Source organism: Poecilia reticulata, linkage group LG2 (assembly GCF_000633615.1).
Source record: "Poecilia reticulata strain Guanapo linkage group LG2, Guppy_female_1.0+MT, whole genome shotgun sequence".
NCBI lineage: Eukaryota > Metazoa > Chordata > Actinopteri > Cyprinodontiformes > Poeciliidae > Poecilia > Poecilia reticulata.
In genome coordinates, this window is record NC_024332.1 from 10509948 (window position 1) to 10516367 (window position 6420).

Here is a 6420-nt window from a genome sequence, read left to right on the forward strand (position 1 = left end):
GATCAGATCGAGGCAGACGTAGCTCGAGGTAAGCCTGTACCATTACTGGCTAACACTCTGGCGGAGAAGTGTCAGCATCCTCCTCCACTTATACGCCTCCAAATGGTTTGATGGGRAACCGGTGTGCAGGCGCCGGCCCACGCCCTCAGGAGGAAGGTCACAGGCTCCCTCTAGTGGAAAAGAAAACTGACAAACTTCCCGATCCCAACACTTTGGAAAATCGGAACTTGATATATTTAACATATCTAAAGTGTGTATATATTTTAGAGGCTTCAACTTATTGCTCCATAAAGTTATTTAACATAAAAATGTAATGAAAATTCAAATGATCTAACATCTGATTGGTTAACCTCAATTTACCTTCCAACCTGTCATTTTTTATAGAAGTTTTAGCCCAGCTGAATGATTTATGAGATCTGATAAATGTATGACATGTGGCAACACATGACAAAAACTATTCTTAATTATAATTTCATGGTTAGAAGGTCCAGTTGCTGACCCTTCTTCTACCATGAGTCGGGGATAATTGACCCAGTTTCTGGTCAACAGACCCTCAGGCTGAGGAAGACCACAGACCCTGCTGAGATGAAGAAGACATTAAATAAACTTAATTGTGTTGGAATGGTCTCTAAACGTGACGATGCTGCTGGGCWGCAAGATTTTCTAAAATAAAGTTTTCTTCAACTTTGTTTAGGAAACACAACTGGATGACTGTGTCTAATAAAGCCTTTTAGAAACTCTATTTTAATAAACATTTGTTTTCTTCAATCTGACATTAAATAAGAATACATTTCCCCCATTTTAGGTCAGTTAGAATAATTAAATTTACTGCTAATAAACAAAATAGCATAAAATTTAGATGGGAAATTTCATTTTGAGAATTGTTCTATAACTTTCTTGAAATTGAAAAATGTACATACAAAAACATATCTTACCTAATATTTCCTCTTGAAAAAACAATTTTATAAAATAGTATTATTGCTGTTAATCTGACTGAATGTTAGTAGGAAAAAAAAATCAAAGTTTTTACAGTGTATCCAAATACATTCATTTTATCACAAAAACATATTAAAATGTATCTTATTTTAATAAATATTGTGATGATGCATCATTACTTTTTCTAAAGCTCTGATCTAACAGGCTTCTTTCCCTTCAACAAAGCAACAAAAGAATGAAAGTGATGGTAATTAGCAACCTCCAGCTCTTACCCCAGAGATAAATGCATACATTAATTGTTTCAAATGTGCTGATAATGATCTTTATAAAAACTGCAATGCAGCAAAATGGAAGTGTGATACAAGGGAGGAGACGATGAGGGCGACTCTGCACACAAAGCTTCAGGGTCGACTCCTACATTATACATGCCTCGTGTCTTTGATGTGTTTTTGATAAGAATTAGAGGTGAAGAAGAGAGAAGAGGCAAAATAAAAAAAATCTAATTTACTCAAGAATTACGTTGTTTGCATCAACTAACATTGGTGTTTGCCCCTTTTAGTTGGATAGACTGAAATAAAATGTAATGCAACAGAAGCCTTTATATACAGTGGAATCCAGAGAGTATTTATTCACTTCACTTCACTTTTTCCACATTTTCTTATGTTTGTTAAAAGTTAAAATTTCCTGAAAATGCTGACAACAGCTGTGTTTCCATTACAAATGTGCACAAACTTATGTAACAGAAATATCACAAAATCTAAGCAATACAATGAAAATCACATGTGAATACGTTTGTTCATGCAATAAGTCAATAAGAAACGAGCCTTGCTGTTTTCCTCCTATCACTTCCTGTCGTCTTCTTTGGCCTTTCTGCCAGTAGTAACATCTGGTTGTTCATCACAGGACTCAGGTGGTTTGTCCATTGCAGTTTGGTGAAATACACACATTCCAATGAAGCCAGAAAAACCACCTCACCCTAATTACATTTTGTAATTAGCGTGTTTATTTTAGAAATTCCAAAGTAATTTCAGAGTTTGTGTTTTGCAAACTTATTTGAATATTAAACTGAGGATAATGCACCGTTTAATAAATGGATCAATTAGAATTATGTGTGATTAAACTGAAGTGACTTTTTTGTAGAATGGCTTAAGATAATATTTGTTGTGAAATTCTGCTATGTAAATAAATTGAATTAAATTGAAAATTTGAATTGAATGTCCCTGTGAGCACAGTGGCCTCCATACATTAACACACTTTTCTACTTCCTCAAACAGCAAAAAAATTATGTTTTTCTGTTTTATACAAGCAGAACAACAATGTTGTGACATAATAACTTCATAAAAAATTATGAAAAACAAACAAAAAAACAAAAAAATTATGATATACATAATGACATAATTCCAGCAAAAATGAAGACTATTATAGTTAAAAGTTTTCTGCTTTGGAACCATTTTACACCATACAGGATTCTTTGGTGAGATATTGGAAATACATGATTACAAATCTGAATCTATACCTCAAATGCATTAAAGAGGATTTATTTTATAGAGTGCATTCAACATTATGTTTTTTGTAACTCAGTAGAAAATATTGTAGTACTTATAGGATGATCAATCCAAATGAAGTAAGAGATGCTGTAGTGTATAAATCAGTGAGAAACGTAAATGTTTCTGTTCTAAGAGTCTGAGATGTTAGAAAAAGAAAAATTGACAAAAAGCTGATGAGGCTTTTAAAAAGCAAGAACTCAGAGTGCTGAAGACAAATGCCCGCCACTCTAATCACATAGGGGTTTGTTAAAACTGCTTTGTTGTGCTTTACAATGGTGGACCACTTTATGTTGGCCTGTCACATGAAATCTCAGTAAAACTCAGTGAAATTTGTGATGAATGAGGATCCATCTTACAGTGATGTAACATGATTCTTCAAGGAGGCAAACAAGAAGATCAAACTGTCTACCTGGTCTCTGTCTCTGCACATCAGCCACTCAGTGGTCCTAAATGCTTCAAGTATGAGCCAGTTATCGTCTGTTTTCACTGATTAGGTTCAGGGTGAGCGCTTGAACATGTCCCAGCATGCATCAAGAAGCCAATGAATAGCAATGTGGCCTTGGCCTCTTCTGTGCTCTGTGAGTGTGTTGCGCATAATGTATTGCAGCAGCAGGACAGACGTAATTACCACAATCAGAGGAAAGGAGCATCAATCTCAGGTGAACCATGGGGAGTAAATGAAGCAGAGAGGAGAAGAAAGCAGAAAAGATGAATCTGTCAAGGAGAAAGAGAAGAGGGCAAGCAGGGGAGGAGCTCCTGCATGGACAGACTTACCCAAAACTGTTTTCATATCAGAAAATGGTTTTGTGAATAATTCTTTAAAGAGGAAAAAGCCATCTCCCCTCTTCCTTTTAACACTGATGTTCCTTTCTTCTGGACTGACATCAAACCTGGTAATTGTCTCTGACAGCAGCTATATTAATATGAATTTTTAATCTGGTGTCTCTTTAATGTCTCACAATTTAACTGGCTGGAGTTCTGCCTTAAGCGGTACCTGCTTAATATGACTTTAAAGGGGCAGTATGATGTAAAATCAACAGTTCTTAGCTCTACATCCTGCTATGATGTTAGACTCTCATCAAAAACATACCTGGAGTGTTGCCTTGATTCTTTCATGCATGTTTGAGAAATCCTTTAATCTCTTGGGCAATCATTCAGCTGTGAAAAACAACTTCCACACTCAGCTCCTTCAGACTAGCAAGCAACAATTAGCAAACACCTGGTGGAACTGCACATCCTCTAGTACATCCTGTTGTTAAAGGGTTAATAGAGGAGCTATGTTGTGATGACTTCCTGAAGGCGGAGTTTCAGAAAGAGCAGGAGTTTTTCAAGAGACAGAGACCCAATTTCAAGGAATTAGATTATAAAGTCACAATTTTTTAAGTCACATTTGATATATATTTTTACAACAAGTGAAGGTAACACTATAGAATAGCACTATGTGGCTGGAAAACACATAATACTGCCCCTTTAAGATTAAGCGTATACATATGAGCGCATTCACTCATATGTGATGGATTCACCAAAATACTAGAGGATATTAACCAGCCACACAGTAGATTGTTGTCCCTGTGCTGCCAAATGGTATCTAATGTCAGTGCAACTCCCTTAATAAGATTCAGTTCAATTCAAAAATACAATATTTTTCCCAAAGGGAAAGTCAAATGTTATCATAACTCATATCATTCCAGCATCTTTCAAGACTCGTGAGTGCTGTGGGCAGGAAAGACCTCTAGTGGCAATAAATCTGAAGCGAAGAGGCCTCTGACTAGAGACTATTACTGTATGAGGACGTCATGAATGTCATGATATGCTAACGGCTCACCTTGTGGGTAGCAAAGATGTTTTTTCACAGAAACATGTTCTGGATGACACCATCAATTGTTGACAAGCACTGCTGATCAAACTTATCTGCTGTTTCTCCTGAAATCTGTCGGCCGGTCAGAAACCAGACAGAAACGTTGGAGTCTGGGTTATGACCCTTGCACCTTATGGAGGTTAGAAGAGTTGCTCTTGTTCAGATATCATGTGAGCTTTTGAGATGCATCAACTCTCAGTTGTAAAAACTGAGCTTGTTACAATAGCTACTGATCAATAGAACTGTCCAAAAGTATAAAATTAAGACCAAAAATCCTAATAGCTGCACAGCATCCAAAACTAACTGTGAAAAAAAAGCATTGCCACAACCAAAAATGAACAAAAGTCAGGATGTAACAGAGCTATTCCAACATTGTGCCACCATAAGTAATGCCATTCTAGAAATTCGAGAAATGGAAGACGAGACTTTGACCAGGTTCTTTTTAGCCATTAAGATTGGGAGTCGCTGAGTTTCTGGCTCATAACTTACATGTACTTCCTCAACATCACAAACTGATGGCCTTACATGCTCCTTCGTGATTTTAAGCCAAAGAGTAGAAGTTAACATTCTATCAAATATTTTTACATATAAATAAATCTATCAGTTTATTTATGTGTAAATAAACTGATAGATTATTTACATATAAATAGTGGCACAGCAGCCCCAACCATCACGCTACCACCACAGTCTTAGAATGTTGCCTTGATGAACTGCACATGAACTCACTGCTTTCTTACAGTATTGCTCCATTTAATTTGCTGAATCAAGAATCTTTCTTTTTGATTCTCAGTTTACTGATCAGTCGCTGCAGTGGTGGATCCAATACCAGGTTTGGATTAACAATGAAACAGCTTGAACTGACTAAAAATTGAGTGTTTTGCTGATTTAAACAATCTGGTTTCTGTGAATAACAATATGAATTGTTTATGAGAGCCACCACATAAAAGCAGAGAAAACTCATGGAATTCTTCAGCTGAGGGATTATTCCTAATACCAGAGGTTCACTCTATCTATTTACCTCATTCTATGGAGTCAGCTATGTACTCAACTCTACCCTTAAACTGTCTATGCAGCTTTATAACTGTAATTTGTCATCTATGTTACAGTGATCAATGTTACAGCATCCATGCCTCTTTCTTTCTATCTGTATTATTCATTATACATAGCATACCCCAGGTATACAGTCTACACCACATGTGTCAAACTCAAGGTCCGCGGGCCACATGTGGCCCGCTATGTTGTTTTATGTGGCCCACCCAGCGTTTTATAAGCTCATGATTGACTTAAAATAGGTTTTGAGCACAAATTGAATATAAACTTCATCTCCCATAATGCATTCCGATTGTTACCACCCAACATTACGGCTTCTCACCGCTAGAAAGCAGCAGAGTCGCCTCAAGCTGCTTATTGATTTTCCGAGCGAATAAAACTGAGACATCAACAAGCAAACATCAAAATGTCCAAGAAAAGAAACATCGATTTACAAAGACTGTGAATGAAGATGTGTGAGTTGGTGTCAGGGCAGCAGGTCGCGCTAGATTTCTATTGTTATCCGTTATCTTGACCGACAACATAAAAAAAAATCGGTCATGTACTATTTTTATCCGTGAAATTACAATCATATTAATATCGGCTATTTAGTCGCATTTTATGCGGTTTAGCTAATATTCACCGTGAATCCAGATCCCATCACAAATTAAGCAGATAAATGAATCTACATTTTTCTCCGTAGTGACAAAAACCACTGACTGAGGCCCCAATAACTTAATAAATGAAATTAAGCGACTTCACTTAAATTAGCATCACTTCACCCGCTGGGGTCTGAACCACTTCCTCCTGATTCCCATCTGCAGAAAAATCTGCCCTGATTCATCAGTCAGTTGGATCTGTCTGATCCAAACAGATCAATTGAACTCCGTGAGTGTTTTACCCTGTGCGCGGTCCGGGTTTGCGCTTTTACCAGAATTTTTTATTTTATTTTATTTTTTATTTTTTTGCGTGGTTTCGCTTCTCCGAAACGGACAGATGTTACGTCTGCAGCTCCTCCAGAACGCTGCTCTGCTGAGTAACACAAAGAAG

At 36.9% G+C, this 6420-nt stretch overlaps 1 long non-coding RNA gene across 1 annotated transcript in view; it reads right to left on the reverse strand.

Annotated features, from left to right (window-relative positions):
* Positions 1-204, reverse strand: part of LOC103477295 (uncharacterized) — a 4876-nt gene extending 4672 nt beyond the window's left edge. The window contains exon 1 of the long non-coding RNA XR_001777541.1: positions 41-204. This is a non-coding gene — a long non-coding RNA (uncharacterized LOC103477295). The remainder of the gene's footprint in view (positions 1-40) is intronic.
* Positions 205-6420: the final 6216 nt, after the last annotated feature.